This window comes from Carcharodon carcharias, chromosome 14, assembly GCF_017639515.1.
Source record: "Carcharodon carcharias isolate sCarCar2 chromosome 14, sCarCar2.pri, whole genome shotgun sequence".
NCBI lineage: Eukaryota > Metazoa > Chordata > Chondrichthyes > Lamniformes > Lamnidae > Carcharodon > Carcharodon carcharias.
In genome coordinates, this window is record NC_054480.1 from 67,641,287 (window position 1) to 67,662,104 (window position 20,818).

Below are 20,818 nucleotides of genomic sequence, written 5' to 3' on the forward strand. Positions count from 1 at the left end.
CTTTGGGGAGACAAGGAAAAACAAGGCAACTTAAGAGTAAATGTTGGGAAGACACTTAGGCATCTGTATAAGAAAAGTTTTTCAAACCCTGCTTCAGAGCACAATTTAATTCAGTAATTGGTCATAGTCGGCACCAGCTCATGATAAGTTACATTTGAAGGGATGATGCAGGAAATCAAAATATCTACCTCAAATTGATATAATAATCTATTGCCACATGCTAACCTATTGACCAGGGTAAAGAATGCTATTTAGTCCTCTGTATCAGTTGTGGCTCTTTGAAAGAGCTATCAAATTATTGCCATTCCCTCCACTCTTCTGTGGCTATGTATCCTACTACATTATTTTCAAAAGCTACTATTAATCTGCTTCCCAACCTTAGATTATAACAATTCACAGCATAAAATAAATTTCTTCTCATCTCCCCCTTGGTTCTTCTGCCAATTATCTTAAGCATGTTTTGTGGACAGTTGCCAAAGGGGTGCCAAGTCCTTTATTTTCTTTCACCGGACTCATTTAGAACAGCAATAACCTATTTTCAGTAAACTCAGTCCTAACTCAGCAACCAATTGTAACCTGGATGGAGAGAATGAAAGGTGATGAACAGCAAGTTAATGAATGGATTATTGTAATAATTATCAGGGATATGATAGTGAATTAAATGCTGATAAGTGAACAATCAGTTTTGATCAGTACTTCGATAAACTGAATTAAAGTAACCCATTCACGAATCGGCAACCTATTGACCTTTGCTTATCAACGATTTAACTAGCAGCAGCAGAAACCCAACCAAACATATACTTTACATAGAGGAGAACAGAGTTCTAAATCACACTGCTGATTCCAAACAATATTGGGCTGTAAATGACAACATGTGGTATGCTAAGTGCTATAAATTGTACAGTATGGGATTAAATCAGGAATAGTATGCAGTGGAAATAAATAATAGTGCACAACTTATGAGAAGAGAATTTTGGTCGACAAATGTATCGATGCTATGGAGGGAGAGATTTATCTCGTGTGACTGCACTAAATATGTTTTATCACGTTGGCTGCCTGTTATATGTTCCACAAAGGAACTGAATATCTGGTGGAGAGTATCATGGACGCCCAAAGCCAAACTGTCTGTTCTGCACTAGCGACCAAAGTAAATTTCTACCATGATATTTCTGTGCATGCTGATTTTATTCTCGTGTTAATCATTTAAAATAACTGCCTCCAGAAAAAAAAGGCATGCTCAGAAATAGACTACAACTGCATGAAGTCTTTAATCATGAACTTCACAGAGCAGAAACTCCAACATATGAAATGGTTTTAAGTAGAGCAAGTTTCTTTTTGAATTGAGTGCATTATTTTGGGCAGTGTTCTACACGTAACCCAGATCTGCCTCACCTGGCAGCATTTGTTGTTTGATAGCCAAAGTGGAAAAGTGGTCCACTCCCAAGTGCTAATATACTTTCACAATTGCGTGTGTTTGTGTGTGTGTGTGTACTTATCCTATAGTTCTCCTTCATGAACGTTAACCTGTGTCATCTTGTCTGGTAGCCTCACCATGTCAAATTATATTGTTTCGGCTTTGGTGTGTCTACCTTTCCATATCTCCACAAAGTCCTTTAAGACAATTTCTTTCAAGGGCAAACTGCTCTAGCTTACCTATTCAGTCCTCATGGCCCATCCTTACTGTGTAGAACTGTGTGTCACTCTCCAGGTACTGAACAGTGAAATGTACAGCTTTATTGTATGACATCTGGACATTGGAAGTCAAATGATCTATCAATGGTGCACATATGCAGCCTGGATATTTTGCTCATTGTCACCTCATACACTTCGCAAACAAATTAACTTAACATGACCCAAGATTTTCTCCAATGACAAATTCTATCCCAGCCACGAGGTACATTAATTTCCTATTTTTGCTTACAGTAAGCATACACTATTTGCATTTATCCATGTTGCTCTTGCACCTATTCAAAACCTGCCCAGCTTCAACTATTAGATTCCTCTTACTCCACAATCTTCACCAAGTTGCAAATTTTACTGCTTTTTACAGGATTTGCAAGCTAAAACCATGTATCCATAACAGAAACAGGCAGCACCCCAACAGAGACCTCTAGGCACCCACACAAAACGTCCACCCATCCCAACATCATTTCAATTATGGTTATATTAGAGCAACAAAAGAAATTCCTGTCATGGTTATGAGGGAATGATGTTTCTTTCCTAAGGAGAATATGAATTAAATTGATGGGTTCTTTTAATTCCCAGGAAATTGTAATGTTAAGGCATTACCATTCCAGTGCTAACCACTGATGGGATCAAGATTTATATTTTGACAGAAAACTGTTCCTCGAGGCCAACAGTTCCTGCGATTGTTCCCAGTTAATTTTTATATCATAGACGTGTCCATAACTCTTTGCTAGTTCCTTCAGGCAGGATGTAGCTGATAAGCAGCTAAATCTTATCAACGTAGAGAAACGTTTCTGTTCTTGAATATTAAGCTACATTTCCTGTCCACTTGATTGATGGCAGACTTTACAAGACTAGTTGTCAACACATAGATGGAAAGATTGGAATATCATTACCTGGACTAATTTTGAGGATAAACGGACAGCAGGAGATATCTCCAAATAATGAAGCAAAAGATAAAGAACTTGCATTTATATAGCACCTTTTGACAACCCTAAAATAGCCAGTTAAATGATTTTGAATTGTAGTCACAATGTAAAGTTAAGAAATGCAGCAGCCAATTTTTACACATCAAGATCACACGGACAGCAATGACATAAGGAGCATCAGTTGGGGCTAAGTTGATGACACTCTTGCTTCTGACTCACAAGGTTCTGGATTTTCAAGTTCCACCTTGGGGTTTAAGTACAACATTTGAGACTGACACTTCAATACAATGCTAAGGTTTGCTGCACTGTTGGAGGTGCTATCTTTTGGATGAGGTGTTAAATGGAGACCCCATCTTCCTGCTCATATGGATATAAAAGATCCAATGGCTCTATTTTGAAGAACAGCAGAAGAGTTATCCCTCGTGTCCTGGCCAATCCCTCAAACAATATCACAAAAGAACAAATTATCTGGTCATTATCCCATTGCTGTTTGTGGGAGCTTGCTGTGCAAAGTTAGCTGTCATGTTTCCTACTTTATAACAGTGACAACACCTCAATAGTGCTTCATTGGCTGTAAAGTACTTTAGATGTCTGGTGGTTGTGAAAAGTGCTATATAAATGCAAGTCTTTTTTCAACAACTAGATAATCTGTTTCAATTGCAGAAGTTGAGGGATAAATGTTATAAGGGCACAGGAAGAACTCTGCTACTCTTCTTCAAATATTATCACAGGGCCTTTTACATCCAGCTGAGAGGGCAGACTTGGTTTAAAATCTCATCTGAAAGACTACACCTCTGAGATTGCAGCACTCCCTAGGTACTGCACTGAAGTGACAGCTGGGATTGTATTGTCAAGTGTCTAGAGTGGGGGTCTTGAACCTATACCTAAATGTGACTTTAATTAGTAACCCTGTAACTTCCACCATCAAGTGGAAAGGCAGCAGGAACAGTTGTGCTTGTGCGTTCATCCCACATTGTGGCTGTCGGCGTAAGCACAACTGTTGCTGATGCCTTTTCGGTCAGTGGCAGGATGGCATTTTTGCCTAATTCCTGAGCAATTAGCTTGATTTTGAAGTAGTTTAATCAGGAACTGAATGTGAACTGACACTTCATGCCCCGCACCCATTCTACTTTGGGTCAGAAAGGCACCCAGGGACCTTGAAAGAGAAATGGCTGCATCTATACAAAGGAATTAAACACCCCACATTTAACATCAGATCATGAAAACAAACAAAATAAATGGATTCATTTTAAGTTTTTTAATGCTATTTTCTACTGCGTGATAAAATTTTGTGAAGAAAATTCCCACCCAGCTCAGGTAGCTCTATTGATAGATAGTTGGACTCTTAATCCGAGGATCATTGTTTTGAACTCTAATTTAGATTTTTTTCTTAAATATCTAATTCAAAATACTTTTTATTGTTTTTAGCATAAAATATTACCATCAATTCTCCACAGTCTGAGTTCATTGGAAGTTAGGAATTTCATTTATTAATATTGAAACTACATATCTTCATCTGAATCATTAGAAGCATGTTTTGCAGAAGCAACCATTGATAAATCATAGCTAGACTAGAAACAAGAACTTGCAATTGTTTAAGGACTTCACAGACCTAAACATGGGTAACTTGAACTTTATTGTTGGTTTGTGTCGAGCCAACTTGTTTAATGCAGAGACTGCATTATGACACTGTGCATGTGCAGGAAGTGCTCCTCCTAGTGTTGTAGCACAAATGGACACACCCAGTTAGTAAATCTCAGAATAATTACAATTGATGCTCAATTTTAAACACCTTAGGTTCAATTTAGCTAGCCTATATAATCAATAGCATTTCCAAACATCTGGCAAATGCTGTGCCCACAAATGTTCCACATCATCCTTCACGTGTGTTACCCTTCAACATATTGCAGTACGCTTTTAAGGCATAGCAGCATGACATTACTAGAAAGTAAGTGTGCCACGTGATCCAGTCTCAGTTTCACTTTTGCTTTTGAGCAGTGCACACACATCTCTGCCGCTAATGTCTTCAAGCATTCTATCCAAGTATATATGTTCTCATGTACCTAGTTTAAATAAGTGAACCCACAATGTGTCTACACAATTCCTTATGAGTGTTTGGTGTTTATATCTGTACAACAACATGATACAATAGACAATTGGTAAATCAGCCAAGGGAGAATGGAAGATTTGTTTTCCTGTAGCAAGTTGTTATGATCTGGAATGCACTGCATGAATGCAAAAGTGGAAGCAAATTCAGTAGTAAGTTTCAAAAGAAAATGATACAAATATTGGAAAAGGTGGGGAGTGGGAGAATTGCAGGGCAATGGGGGAAGACCAAGCAAGTTGGACTAATTGGTTAGCTCCTTCCAAGAGCCAGCATAGGCACAATGGGGCAATTGGCCTCCATCTGTGCTGTATAGTTCAAAAATGTTACTTCATGTATGGTTCTTGTTGCAGAGTAAGACTGTACAGCACACGGAAAACAGCAAAGGTACTTAACACTGTCTCTGGGCTCTATCAGGGGAAGAAAATCATAGGCCTATCCAGGGAATCTGAAACATTGCTTAAAGATACAGCAGGTGTATGTGACTGTCAAGCTTGTAGTGGGCATCATTGGTCTTCAATGTACCAACCATGCACTCATTATACCTGATCAAACAATTGAAGAACTGCTAACATAGAGGTATCATGGCAGCTGTTAGGAAAGCAAGTGTCCTACATGATTTTGTACAAATACCCACAGGTGAGTAGCATCTCATCAGAATGGAATCTCTTTTGAATCTTGAAGGCTATCAATGTGGGCTGAAACACACAGGACTGCAAGGACAGAATTTTTTGTCCTGCTGGAGGATGCATGCCCAACCCAAATAGGGGAGAAATAGTGCGTGATGACGTCGGATGAGTATCCTGACATCATCGTGCACTCTCGCAATCTTTTGGTCGACAGGTGCACATGAGAGGCGGCAGTGCGCCCGCTGACAATCAAGAGGCTTGTTAAGGTCCTTACACAATTAATTAAATTGAATTTTTCACTGCCCATCCAACCATATGGTTGGTGGGTGGGCGAATAGACCAGGCGGCCTTTGCATTTTTAACGAAACCTCATCCACGAGTGGGATGAGGTTTCAGACAGTGACTAAAGAAATATAAACATTTTTAAAACTCATATTTCTCATGTCCCTGTTCATGTGACAGAGTCACATGTTTTCCTTATTTTTAAAATCTTCATTTCTCATGTTAAAAATCTTCATCTCCCTGAGGCAGCTCTGCACCCTGGCACATGCACTCATTTCAGCGCTCACATTCCTCCCACCCCCACCCAGGCAGCGCTGAGGTTATCAGCCGTTAATTGGTCAGCCAGCATGAAATCACAGTCGGAGCCCTATTGCACAGCCACTCCCGGGCCCACCCGCCGTGCCCCCCACGTGGGGAAAATCTTCCCCCATATGTAACATTTATGATGCTATCCTTGGCAAACACCCACATTGCGCACACATCCCAAATTTTATTCTGTTGTTTCCAAACGTGATGAACGTACCTAATTTTGCAAACACTTTTTTCTTCATGTGTGGCATACACATGGACTGATGTTAGTGATTTCCTGTGACAGTCTGGTCATTATGGTGTGATGCTACTAAAACAGAGTCATGAGTTCAAGCTGTGAAATTGAAACTAATAAATCTGAAATTGGTGAGTGGGCATCTAAAAGCAATCATGAAACTTACTGCGTTCTTGTAAAGCCCATCTGGTTCATTATCATTCTAAGGAACCTGCCACTTCTATCTGGCCTACCTTATATGTGACTCCACAGCTCTTCTTTGAAATAGTGGGTATACAGAGTCTTGGTTTAATGTCTCATTTGAAAGACAAACTATCCTTTTGTGCAGCAGTCATTATCAAATAGTAGCAAATGTAACATCACTATTTAAGAAAGCAAGCATGCAGGGGTAGCAGGCAGTAAAGAAGGCAAATAGTATGTTGGCCTTCATTGCAAGAGGACTTAAGTACAGGGCCTTGGTGAGACCACAACTGGAGTATTGTGTACAGTTTTGGTCTCCTTACCTAAGAAAGGATATACTTGCCATAGAGGGAATGCAGCGAAAACTGATTCCTGGGATGGCATGGTTGTCATATGAGGAGAGGTTGGGCCAACTAGGTCTGTATCCACTGGAATTTTGATGAGAGGGGATCTTATTGAAACATGTAAAATTCTGACACGGATGGACAGACTGGATGCAGGGATGATGTTTTCTCTGGCTGGCGGTCCAGAACAAAGGGTCTCAGTCCCAGGATTATTAGGACTGAGATGAGGAGAAACTTCTTCACTCAGGGGGCGGTGAACCTGTGAAATTCTCTATCATAGAAGACTATGGAGGCCAAGTCACTGAATATACTTAAGAAAGAAATAAGTAGGTTTCTGGACTCCAAAGGCATCAAGGAGTATAGGGAGAAGGTAGCAGTATGGCGTTGAGATAGAGGATCAGCCATGATCATATTGAATGATGGAGCAGGCTTGAAGGACTGAATGCCCTGTTCCTATTTTCTATGTTTCTAAGGGAGGGAGAAAGAAATCAGAGAACCGCAGACCTGTTAAGTTGATGTCTGTAGTAAGGCAAATATTAGAATCTATTATGAAGGATGTGATAACTAGACACTTTGCCCAATCATATCAATATTTTCTGAGTCCACATGGATTTATGAAAGGGAAATCATTGGCAAACTCGGAGTTTTTGAGGGTGTTACATGTAGCATGGATAAAGGAGAATCAGTGGATGTGGTGTTTTTGGGATTTCAGAAGGCTTTTGATAAAGGTCCCATACAGGAGGTTAGTTATAAAGAACATATATTTTTATTTCTGTTGGACTGTTGTAAAGAACCTATTTTTATTTTCTTGGACTGTGGCTTCAAAATTGGACTGTGGTTTTAAAAACTACTGTGGCTGCAGTTGAAAGACATGTTCACTGGAATAGGATGAGGAATATTTATAATGTTGCTAGGCTGGAACAGAGTGTGCCATAAAAGAACAGAATGGTGCCGGAAAGTAGCTCTGGACTAAGAGGAACTGCCTGACAACAGCATTTTAATTGGCTCCTGACCAGGTGACCAGGGCTTTGTGTGGTAACAGTGTAGGCAGTACAACTCTTAGCCTACAAAGAGGGAAGACGTAAACCTCTCTCTCCAGTGTTTGTAAGACTCCAGTAATTCTGCCATAGTAGCTAGCTGGCTATTCCTCACATCTCTGTAACCTGCTTTCTCTGAAAACCCCTGTCAAGAGGAAAAGGGGAAAAATTCACCAGTACAGACATTGAAAAGCAAATTTTTCAACCAGTGAACCACAGACTGAAAGTGTTGGAAGACTACCTTGTGTCATCAACAACAAACAGCAAGGAATTTGGAAGGCATCAGTCAAAATCAACCCATCTAATCCCGTACTCCGGATTGGTGCTATTGAACTGTTTTATCTCACTCGTAAATCCAGGTTTTGTCTGTCTTGTGTGTGTGTGTGGGTAAGTGTGTTTTTGTATGGAGGTTTAAGAAGGTGTAGAGTTTAAGTTACAGAGTTAGAAGTTAGCAGTTCATATTTCTTTCTTTTGCCACTAGTTAAAGACAATTTGTTCAATAAACAGTTATTTACTTATTAAGTTTACAAACCTGGAGCTCATATTCTGTTAACCTAAATTAAACAGTCAGGTAGAATTGGGGCAATCTGGTGATTTGGTCAAACGTTTCACATTTGTCGGGGAACAGTGCGGCTTGATATTACAGCGCACTATCCCCAGTGAGTCGTGACAACGTAAATAAAATTAGAGTACATAGGCTTGAGAGTAATATGCTAGTATGGTTAGAGAATTGGTTAACAGACAGAAAACAGAGAGTAGGAATGAACAGGTCATTCTCTGGATGGCAGGCTGTTTTTAGAGGTATACCAATGTTGGGGCCAGAGCTGTTACAATCTATATAAATGATTTGGATGTAGGGACTAAATGTATTATTTTCAAATTTGCTGATGACACAAAACTGGTTGAGAGGTAGATGCAAGGAGGCTTCAAGGAGTCTTGGACAGGCTAAGTGAATGGATAAAAACATGGCAGATGAAATATAATGTGAATACATGTGAAGTTATTCACATTGGTGGAAAAAACAGAAAGGCAGAGTATTTTAAATACTGAGAGTTTGGGAAGCGTTGATGTCCAAAGGGACCTGGCTGTCCTTGTTCATGAGCCACTAAAAGCTAACATGCAGATGCAGCAAGCAATTAGGTAGGCAGATGGTATGTTGACCCTCATTGTGAGGGGATTTAACTACGAGTAAAGATGTCTTGCTGCAATGGTAAGACCACACCCAGAGCATTGTGTACAGGTTTGGTCTCCTTACCTAATGAAGGATATACTTGCCATAGTTGGAGTGCAATGGAGGTTCACCAGGCTAATCTCTGGGTTGGCGGGGATTGTCTTATGAGGAGGAACTGAAGAACCTGGGCCTGTATACTCTAGGGTTTCGAAGAATGAGAGGTGATCTCATTGAAACTTACATAATTCTTACAGGGAGTGACAGGTCAGATGTAGATAGGATGTTTCCCCTGGCTGGTGAGTCTAGAATCAGAGGGCACAGTCTCAGAATAAGGGGAAGACTGAGATGAGGAGGAATTTCTTCATAGAATCACAGAATTTTAATGGAACAGAAGGAGGCCATTCAGCCCATCGTGCCTGCACCAGCTCTCCAAATGAGCATTATGACCTAGTTCCATTGCCCTGCCTTTTCCCTGTACTCCTGCACATTAATTCTATTCAAATATTCATCTGATACCCTCTTGAATGCTTTGATTGAACCTGCCTCCACTACACTTCCAGGCAGTGCCTTCCAGACCTAAAGCTCTCGTGTTGTTTTTCAGCAAGCAGTTAGGTAGGCAGATGGTATGTTGAGAAAACAAGTTTTTTCTCATCTCACATTTGCTTCTTTTGCAAATCACTTTAAATCTGTGCCCTCTCATTCTTGATCCTTTTACAAGCGGGAACAGCTTCTCCCTCTCTGACCAGCCCCTCATGATTTTGAACATCTCTATCAAATCTCCTTTTAGCCTTCTTCTCTCCAAGGAAAACAGTCCCACCCTCTCCAATCTATCTTCATAACTGAAGTTTCTCATCCCTTGAACCCTTCTTGAAAACTTCTTCTGCACTCTCTCCAATGTGTTCACATCCTTCCTATAACGTGGCACCCAGAACTGTACACAATTCTCCAGCTGAGGTTTAACAAGTGTCTTATATAAATTCAGCATAACCTCCTTGCTCTTGTATTCTATGCACCTATTAATAACGCCCAGGATACTATATGCTTTATTAACTGCTCTCTCTTCACCTGTCCTGCCACCCTTCAATGATCAATGCATATATACACCCAGGTTTTTCTGCTCCTGCACCCCCTGCAAAATTTCACCCCTTATTTTATGTTGTCTGTTCATATTCTTCCTACCAAAATGCATCACCTCACACTTTTCCACATTGAACTTCATCTGCCATCTATCTGCCCACTCCACCAAGTTGTCTATTTCCTTTTGAAGTTCTATAATGTCCTCCTCACAGTTTACAACACTCCCAAACATCATATCAACTTTGAAATTGTCCCCTACACACCAAGATCTAGACTATTAATATATATCAGGAAAAGCAAGGGTCCCAATACTGACCCCTGGGGAACTCCACTACAAACCTTCCTCCAGCCCAAAAATTATCCATTGACCATTGCCCTCTGTTTCCTATTTTTCAGCCAATTTTGATTCACATTGCTACTGTCCCTTTTATTCCATGAGCAATAACTTTTCTCACAAGTCTATTCCTCAATCAGAGGGTGGTGAATTTTTGGAATTCTCTAATACAGAGGGCTGTGGAAGCTCATCCATTGAGCAAGTTCAAGACAGAAATCAATAGATTTCAGGATACAATGACATCAAGGGATTATGAGTATAGCATGGGAAAGTGGCGTTGAGGCAGATGGTCAGCCATGATCTAACTGAATGATGGAGCAAGCTTGATGGGCAGAAAGACCTACTGTGCCCCTATGTGAGCCTATGGCCTTATAACTCAGAGTTGAGAGTGACACCCATTGGACCACAACTGATACCCTACATCAAAAAAATATTCAGGAGCTTGTAAGTGGACAGTCTTCACATCACTAAAATACACTGATGGTGCTCAAGTGTAAGTTTCCTCCATGGCTTAAATCCTGCTGTGGAAATGTGCAAATAAAAGCTTGTCTATGAGTTTTTTAATATAACAGCAACAATCAACTGGCTGTTAGGTACCTATCTGTGTTTTACTAAAAATTATATCCGAAAGAAAAATCAAAAATTCATCAGCCACCATGTAATATAAAAAAGAGCAGATGGCTGTCAGTGAATTACAGGCACTAATCCAACTATGGGATTTGGCTCAACCATTTGACTGGATTACAAGCTCTGAAACACAGCATCTTCTGTGCACTGCACTCAGAGTCGATGCAACTGCCGCTTACTTAAACTTGATTGTGAGAACACCCCCAGTATGTTTCACATCTTTGCATTGCTCTCCACTGTTTCCAGTCTTACCTCCCACATTAGAAGAAGTTTGCAGTTATATGAAGTTTGCACACAAACAATCTAGATACGGGTTGTGACATCTGGTGATGGGTTCAGCAACACTGGATGACATGAAGCTCAGACTAGCAAGCTTTACCTTGCTAATATGTTGTTAAAACGCACTATTTTGGCTTGTTACATTTATTAACTTTACAGCTGTCTCCCATTAGTCTTATGCTAGGCATCGGTCTACAGATATTCCTGTAGATATTGAGCTGAAATGGCCTTAGCCACAGTTACACAAGACTTCCTGTGTGATCATGGTGCATTATCACTCCTCCTCTCTCCAACTTTTAACATAATCAACCACATCATCCTGTTCCAGTACTGTACCTCAAATATCCAGAATGGGTGGGACTACCCTCACATGGTTCCACTCTTGCCTACCCAATCACACCATCTGTAACAATGGCTTCCCAATCTTATACCATTACATTCAGAGCTCTTCGAGGGTCTATTCTTGGTTCCTTCCTCTTCCTCATCTGTATGCAGTGCCATGGAAACTTCAAATACATACATGGGGCTGAAGTTTCCTATCTCCACCCCAGTTAAAAAGTTTATGGTGGGGGGAAGGTAGGGTTGTGCGCGGGGGGGTGGGGGGGGGGGGGGGGGGTGGGGGGGGGGGGGGGGGTGGGGGGGGGGGGGGGCGAGGGGGGGTGGTGTGTGGGGGTGGTGGTGGGTGGCAGGGGAAGCCCAGCATGATCTTGACAGCTAATCCCCACAGTAATTTAATGCTCCAAGCAGCATTAATTGCTTTAAGGCAAGACTTCTGCCTATCCCTGCCACGGGTGAAATACCACCAGTGACAGAATGAGCCCATTGACTGGTCGCTAAGAGCCCAAATAAGTCTCAATTGACCCAAAGGCAGAAGGGCCACCCAATGTTTCCACCCACTCTCCCCACCCAGTAAAATTTCAGGCAGGTAGATGATGGGAAGGCCATCCACTGGATTTGAATGTGGCTGCTGCCATTGTCAAATCCGCCAGCGGGGAGCATAAAATCTAACCCATGGTGTCAATTTCCACATGTATGCTGTGGCAGCCAGTTTTATTCCTCCACTACACCTCTTGGCCTTTCGTCTATGTTTGTACAGTCAGATAGCTTGTCTGTCATCTCCAGCTAAACATTAAGATCAAAGCTGTCATTTTCAGCCCCCACTGATTTCATCGCTCTACCAGGTCACTGTCTCAGATTTAAACAGACTACTCACAACCCCATCATGATTTGACCACAAGCTAAGATTCTGACCCCATATTCTCCCCTTCACAAAGAACTCTCCAAAATATCAACCACCACCTTTTACTCCTGTGGCGGCCCATCTTCTGTTCAAAGCCACATCAATGCCTTTAGCACTTCTGGATTTGATTATCCCTACACTCTCTTGGTCAGCCTCCCATCATCTGCCCTCCATAAACTTAAGTTCTTTCAAAATCCTAAACCACACTAAGGCCTGGATTTTCCTGTCCCACCAACAATGATGAGTGCCACTGGCAGGACCGAGAGCAGCCAACAGTCCATTTACTTAGGGCAGGAATTTCCTGTCCCACCATTGGTGGAAAGGAAAATCCTGCCCTAAGTCCTGTTCACTCATTGCCCTGTACTTGCTCCCAATCCAACATCTCAAATTTAAAATTCTCTTTTGGTCATTTAAATCTCTACCAGGTTCCATCCCTCCCCAACTCTATAACCTCCTCCAGCTTTACAACACCTCCATACTCTCCCTCCCTCTCTGATTCTGGTCTCATGTGCATCCTCATCTTTCTGCTACCATTGGCAGCCATGCTTTCAGTTGCCTAGACACCACAGCATGGAATTCTCTCCCTAAACCCTGTGGCCTCTCCAACTCCCTCTCCTCCTTTAAAACCGTCCTTCAAATGTGTCCCTTCAGCCAAGACTGTGAACATACCTTCTAGTATCTCCTTTAGTATTCATGGTTTCCTTGTATCTCTGAATCAGCAGGGTTATTTTCTCTTCATCAGTAGTGCTATATAAATGCAAAATGTTGTGGTAAATGGATTCAGGGCCTCCTGATGTTATTTGATCTCCATAGCAAATTACTGAAGAAAAAAGACCTTTTCCATTTTGCAACCAATTAATGCATCAGTCAGCAACAATCTGTGACATATGACCCTACCCCAGCCTGAATTAGCTCCCAACCTAGTTCTGCACTCACTATGAATGTGATGATTAGTTGGTTAATTAACAGCTCAGCTGGTTGATTATCTAAAAACTAATTGCTCTGCAATCTTTTCTTAAAGAGCTCGAAATATTAAAGATAACTCCTATTCCCACATTTGTTCTCACCTGCCCTTTCATTTCCAAATGTAAACATGATTTATTCACTCCATGTACAGTTTATTTGATGTGATTGCAACTCATTTGTGTATATTTGTTTCAAAAACATTAATACGCTTTAGTTCCACTGATGGATGTTTTAACCTCTGGAAGGATACAGGATTCAGGCAGAAGAATTAAACAGGGCAGGCATGATGGGCCGGATTTTCATTCATGGGCAGGAGTCAGATTGGGTGCGGATGCACATTCAAAAATCGTGGGTGGAATTTTAAGGCCCCCGTCACGACACAATGCCGTGAGCCGTTCAAAAGTTCATTGACTGGTGGGAGGGGCCATAAAATCCCACACCACATTCTTGGATGGAGTCATTGGATCCCGACATCTCCAAAACACACCATGATTTTTAAATAAATGGCAGTGTGCTGGATCGGGATAGGAGCCGGAATTCACTGAGCTTGTTAAAGAGCTCTTTTAGAAGCTTTTTAGCAGCAGTTTTAAATTTTCATTTGGATGGGATGTGGAAAAAGGCAAGCCTGAAATGGCATATTGCCATTCGTAGCTTAACAAGTATTCAGGCAGGCCCCAGATGCCCTATTTTGGAGGTGGGGGAATGTATCCATTTTGAGATAGATGGGCCAATGCAGGCATAGAGGGCATTGGACTTTGCTGCCATCGATGGATTCCCCCAGATCCATAAGGGTCATCGATTGTACCCACATAATCATCAATGCATCAAAGACATTGAGAAAGAGGTCTCCACCATCAACATTCTCCCCGATTCCAGCACCCACCCCCACCCCCCCCACCACCGCCCCTTATCTTCATGTCCCTTTTGACAATAGCAACAATAACAAACAAGTCTGATTGGAGCATAAGAAGTTATTATTAAAGACAAAGTTAATGAACAAACAAATTGAGAAAACATCATCCAGGCAACCCGTAAAGTGCAACTAATGTTGCCTTGCATTCTCATTTATTCCTATGTGGTACTCCCGCTGTGTCTGAGGATGATACAGCCTGCTCCCTTGACTCTGCATCTGACTGAGATGGCCACAGCTTCTGTCCTCATTGTGGAAGTGCCCTTGGGGACCCTTCCACAGACTGCTGTGACGGCAACCCTATAGGGGCAGCTTCTGTCACAGGTTCTAGCAGCACGGATAGTTCCTGATGGAGGGGCCAAGGAGGTGAGGGATGACCCATGTACCCCCTGAGGCATGGCCCCCTCATCAGCCTCATTGGCTGTCTCAGCCCTTTCTTGGTGCCCTTGCATGCTGGATGAGGTCACTATCTGCAATCCACTCCAAGCATCTCTGCGAGATTAGCGACACTGAGCGATTCATACTACAGAGAGTCTCACTCTTTCTGTGCCTGTCAGTGAGCTGCTCCTGCACCCACTTACAGTGCTGCTACATATGGCTGTCCAGGGCAGTGGTCATTCCTTCAGTGGTAGAGCTCAAACACTCAAATCCCTGAGCCATGACAGAGCACGTGCATGGACTCCTCCGTTGATTGACCATGGCTCTACAATTCTTCAGAGAGCTCCAACATTTGGGAACTCATCTGTCTTAGATGCTCCAGGAAGACCTTTACTGTTTGTGACACCCAAGGCCCAACGTCTTTGCCCAGTGGAGCATAGCTGCATCTACTCTCTCTTCTCCCAGAGGGGAGACGACCCACAGCTGACTCTGCCTCACTCTTCTCCTCCTGCACACTTGTGATGTGCTGCACACCCAATGCTCCCTCTTCTAATATTGGCTAAGGTCCAATGAGGTGAGTGTATTTGTGTTGGTGGAATGTGCGGAGGAATGACCTGACAGTGCAGACACTGGGACACCTCACCCACATGAGGAGACCAGCAATGGCAAGACTGGTACACTCAAAACCTCCGCAATTAGCCCTGTGGGAGACATGAGAAGTTGTAGGTGAGAATTTGGATTACTCAGCAGGTTCTTCAGCAGAGTTAATCCACCTATATGATAGCAGTTTTATAGACACCATACACATTGGGTAGAATATCCTCCAAGCACTTCACTTGAAGATAAAGCTATCAAATGATGCTGCTCTACACAATCTCCTGTCTCACAGTTGTCCATAGCTTGACGTGATGGTATCCTCACAATTTTGCAGTGCCACTTCTTTATCGGTGAAGGTGTCAGAATGTGGAGATCCGATGTCCACCATCTGTCCGAGACAACTCTGTCAGGTTATGCACTCTCTCCTCCTCCAGAATGAATAGAGAAAGATTGATAAATAGGCTGCTCTCCCTCACCTTTTCCAGCATGACACTCTCATGAGGTGTTGCACTCTTCAGTGGTGCCCCCCTCTTTAATTGTACCCTAAATGTTTAGAGCCGCTGCCCGCTCAGTGATGCAACTGGGCATTTGATCTAACAGATTTAAGGAGAACTCGGGCTGTTCAGTGAATGTACATGGAGTTAGAGGCCTGTAACCCGGGCACTGCTTATCACTCACCTTTCCAGACCTTATTGGGTCATTGAATCTTTTTCTGCACTGGACCAAAAACCTTCTGGTGACTGCCCGGCTGCTAACCTCCATCACCACCTCCATCCAGGCCCTCTTTGTGTCACTGGGTGAATTTCTTCATCCAGACATTGAGAATAAAATATCTTTCCTGTCGAACACTGCGCCTGTTAAGAGCCTTGACGCATCCCAGAACCTTGGTGTCACCCATGGATGCCTGCTCATGCTAGTGTTGGCTTTTTGAGTCCAGTTGCATCATCACATCATTGAGTAGTGTTGTATTTTATGACTCAAAAATATGCAGAGATGACACACCAGCATTTTACGCCCCGTGGGCAAGCATGCACCCACCAACAATTAAGAGGCCTATTAAGGCTGTTATTCCATTAATTTAATCCTATTTTTTGCTGCCTGTCCAACCTTATGGTTGGGCAGGTGGGCAAATAGGCCTTTTGAGGGAACGTCATGCATGGGCGGGATGAGGTTTCCAATATTAATTATTCTAAAAATAAAAATGTTGAAACGTCATTTTTATTAAGCCCCTGTTCATGTGACTGAGTCACATGTGGGGACATGTTCCCTTTATTTTTGAAATCTTTATTTTTCATTTTAAAACTCTTCAGCTCCCTGAGGCAGCTCTGTGCCTTCAGAGAGCTTTCAGTGCACGCTCCCCCACACAGGTGCAGACTTCAGCGCTCCTCCTGCTCCACCCCAGCAGTGCCGAGGCTCTTGGCATGTGTTTCATGCTGGCTGACGGTTAATTGGCCAGCCAGCATGAAATTACCGTCGGAGCCTGATTGCGGGCGGCGGTCCATTTCACAGCTGTTCCTGGGCCCGCCCACTCTGCCCACCCAACGAAGGGAAATTCCTACTCTATATGTGCAGGAGGAATTTTATTAAAAGCTTTAAAATATCTGCTCTCTCATGCTTATAGCAGCTTGCTTCTGTTTAATTTCTTTTTCACCCAGGCTTAACCAATCACCGAACAATGAAACAAGGTCCCACCTGCAGGCCTCTCCTGGTGCCACTAATTGGATGCCAAACTGATCCCCACCCCACCTCCAAACCCCCCCCGCCACTCCACCCCACACTTCTCCCCCACCCCGGCCAATTGAACATGAAAATTGTGCTGATGTGACACAGGATCAGGACCTGGAATAGTCTAGACATCAAATATCCGAACCCAGGCTGAAAATTCAACCTAATCAATCTAATTTGTTTTAAAATTATGTTGAATAATATATGATATTGGGTCTGATACCAAATAACACCCAACATTAAAATGGTGCACATAATCTGTATTATAAGAAATAGTTGTTTCCACTGCATACTGGTGCAATTGGAAAGCTAAAAACAACTTTCATCAACCAAATATTAAACACAGATTAATATACCTTACTGTTTGGTAATTATTAAAAATGTTAATTCTAAAGCAGTTACCCAGATACATAAATCACAAAGTGTATTGCCTATATAGTTTAGATATGTAGTTATACAAGTAATTAATAGACAAAAAGACAGACTTGTCTTTCTCTGATACCTGTGTTGAGATCAATCTAGATTATAAAGTGTTGCTACTAGCGTTCAGTACCACATAGATCCCTTAAAAATATTTATCAATAAATATGTGACGGAGAAATAGACAGATGCAACAGATAGACAAGTATTAAATACAAGGAATGCATATGATAGACAGATGGATAAAATAGCTAGACATCAGGTATGACAGTTGGATAGAGGTGTGAGAGAAAGATGGGCAGATGTTGTCACAATGTGAGCACAACATAAATGGGATAAATATTTTTCTCCAATGCACTGGATTGAAAAAATGTACATAATCTTACATTTTTTTCATACTGAGTCACAGATAGCAGGTTTAGCATTTGTAAGAAGAACATACTCAACTCAGTCATGACTTTGTCGCTTGCTCGTTGTTCAGTCCTCCTCACTTGGGTAAATTCAACAATTTAGCATTGAGTAGGCTTGGTCTATCGTGCAATGTCATAGCAGTGCTAGCATGTGGCCACCATGGCCATTGCTTACGTCTGGGATTTTCTGGCTCCGCCCACCGCCGGGATCTCCTGGTCCCGCCGAAAGTCAATGGATGCAGGTCCTGCCATGGTGGGGCCAGAGAATCTCATGTACATCACAGCATCTGACCAATGGGTTTTGAGGGGATTAAGGGTGCTTCGGGAATTGCTACCTTGCTGCAATGCAACAAGCAAGTATCCAGCTGATTCTGGTGCTATTCCCACTGAAAATAGATGTTAACACTAAAGTGTCATTATTAACCTTTTGAGAGCTGTGCAAATATTGGATGAAGGTGGTGGCTATGCTGCATTTCAGTGAGATCCTAACCACTCACTACTGCCCCCAACCCTCCGCCCCACCACCTCCCTAACACACACACTGTCAAGCCCCAACCTTCCCAGCACTGAATCCATGCTGGGCACTGTTTCCTACAATCTCTGGCTTCTTTGAACTCCTAAACAGATTTCTATTTCCACCAACTGCTCCTGATGACATGTAGCCACCAACTTTGCACTATAAATGTCAATGTTAGCTCCCAGTTATCATCGGGATGCACAAATTCTTCACCAATCCAACACTACCCAGTTTTCCCATGGGGAAGGAATTTTGCACAGCTGTCTATTTCAACTTTGGGCTAGGCAGCCTCTGCATGCTCTATGCCAAAATCCACTTGTACGATTCTTGTTGATGGACCAGAACCCTAATCAAGTAACCCTCGAGCTGCTGAAGAAACACTTCAAGTAATTCCAAAATGTTCTGCTTCTCTCTCTCCCCGCTGCTCCTGGAAAATTAGCAAGAGCCATAACAATTTGCTGCCTGCTACACAACATTGGCATAGCTACTAACCAACATCAAGTGGCATTGGGGCATTAGCAGAACGTAACAAAAGCATTACATATGATTCTGTAAAAGGCTCAAATCTTTAGATTACTTTGGCATCACTCTGAGTAATATTTTCCTGCACCATGTTCTCCCTGTTACATCCCTCCTACTCTGGAGACTTGTTCCACGTTCCTTCTACTCCAATATCAGATGGTGTTTATTGATACCCTATGGAGCCATCTAACAGATCTATTTTGACTTGGCACCTCTTTCCCTGCCAATTTAAAAAACTCCTCAAAGCTTAGCTCTTTAACTCTGCTTTCAACCTTCTTAAATTTCATACTTTTCCCCACTCAATGTACATCTTCCCCCTTTGTTAATGGTCCTGAAATGAGGATGCTAAAATGCATAAATATTTTGCTACCTTATATCAAGTTTACCAAAGTGGCATTTTTGTTAATCAGCCCTGAGAATGGGCCTTGTTGAGATATTGCCCAGCACTACCAATCTAAATGTTGATGCCACAACTATTAGTTTCACACCGCATGAACACTTTCTTCTTGGTATTATTAATAATGACCCACTTTTGTTTAAATTCCAAGATTCCATTGGTAAAAATGAGAGCTATGGTGAGCACCAATGTGTACTCATGACCAATGAGCTATTCTCAATATGAGTCAGTCTCAGGGGATGAAATACATCCACCTCAGTCTATTGACAAAATAATCCACCACACATTCTTTTAGATAATAAATGCTGGCCCAGCCAGCAAAGCCCACATCCCGTGAATGAATTTAAAAAAAGGTACAGAAGCAAAGGTGATAGAAGACAAGCTGACATTCACCTTGAGCTCAAAAATGAATTTGTGGCTTAAGAGGACTTTGTTGAGGATAGATTGTATGTCTTGGGTAGTTGAGTTTGTTGGCCAACTGAACTCTAACTGCATGCCTTCCTATGTTCTCCTCAATTGCTGCTTACAATCAATAACGGGGTGAGACTGATATAAGAATAAACAGTGATAGTTTATTGAGACATAGGGCAAAGCACCAGATCATATGTGCTCACACAGAAACCTCCAGAACTAAACTTACATTTCCCAGTTGCCCACACTTTACAGTGACTTATTAGCGCTGGCACATGATCAGTACATTTGCATTCTCAAAAAAGGACAGGGTACCTCACTTTTCCACAATGAATCATTTTGATCAGTGAAGGTCAGGCACAATAGTGAAAATGGACTATCGGTTCATTGTCACATTTTTCAAAGTTTCATTCAGGGGATGTGGGTGTCTCTGGCAAGTCTAACATTTATTGGTCATGCCCAATTGACCTTGAGAATATGGTGGTGAATCACCTTCTTGAACAGCTGCAGGCTGTGTGTTAAATTTATTCCTACAATCAAGGTAGGGAGAGTGTTCCAGGATGTTGAGCCAGTAACGGTGAAGGAACAGCAATATAGTTCCAAATCAGGATAGCGTGTGACTTGAAAGGGAAATCGGAGGTGTTGGTGCTGTCATGTGGCTGCTATCATTGCTATTTTTGAGAGTGTATTGTGTTCAAATTGGCTGTCATATTTCCTGCATTTCAACAGTGACCATTCTTCAAAAGTAATTCAACGGATGTAAAGCAATTTGGGATATCATAATGTTCTGAAAAGTTCTTTTTAAATGCAGGTTTTTTAAAGTCTTTTTACCCCCATTTTGTGCATCTCTTAATTTCTTCTGATTCTTGTTTTCTCGCTCCAATGTTTTATTCTCTGCATCTCTCTTTGCTATCTTGATTGTCAGAATCTCACTCCCTTCAGGTGCCATTCCCTAAGAGGGCCTTGGCGACCACAGACTTCCATGTTAATCTTTCTCTGGAGGCGTGGATCATCTTCGTTGGCAGTACATTCGTCCAGTATGCGAGGCTCTTTTGAAAGATGGTCCTTTGTCTACTTCCATCTTTTTTACTATTGATCGTTC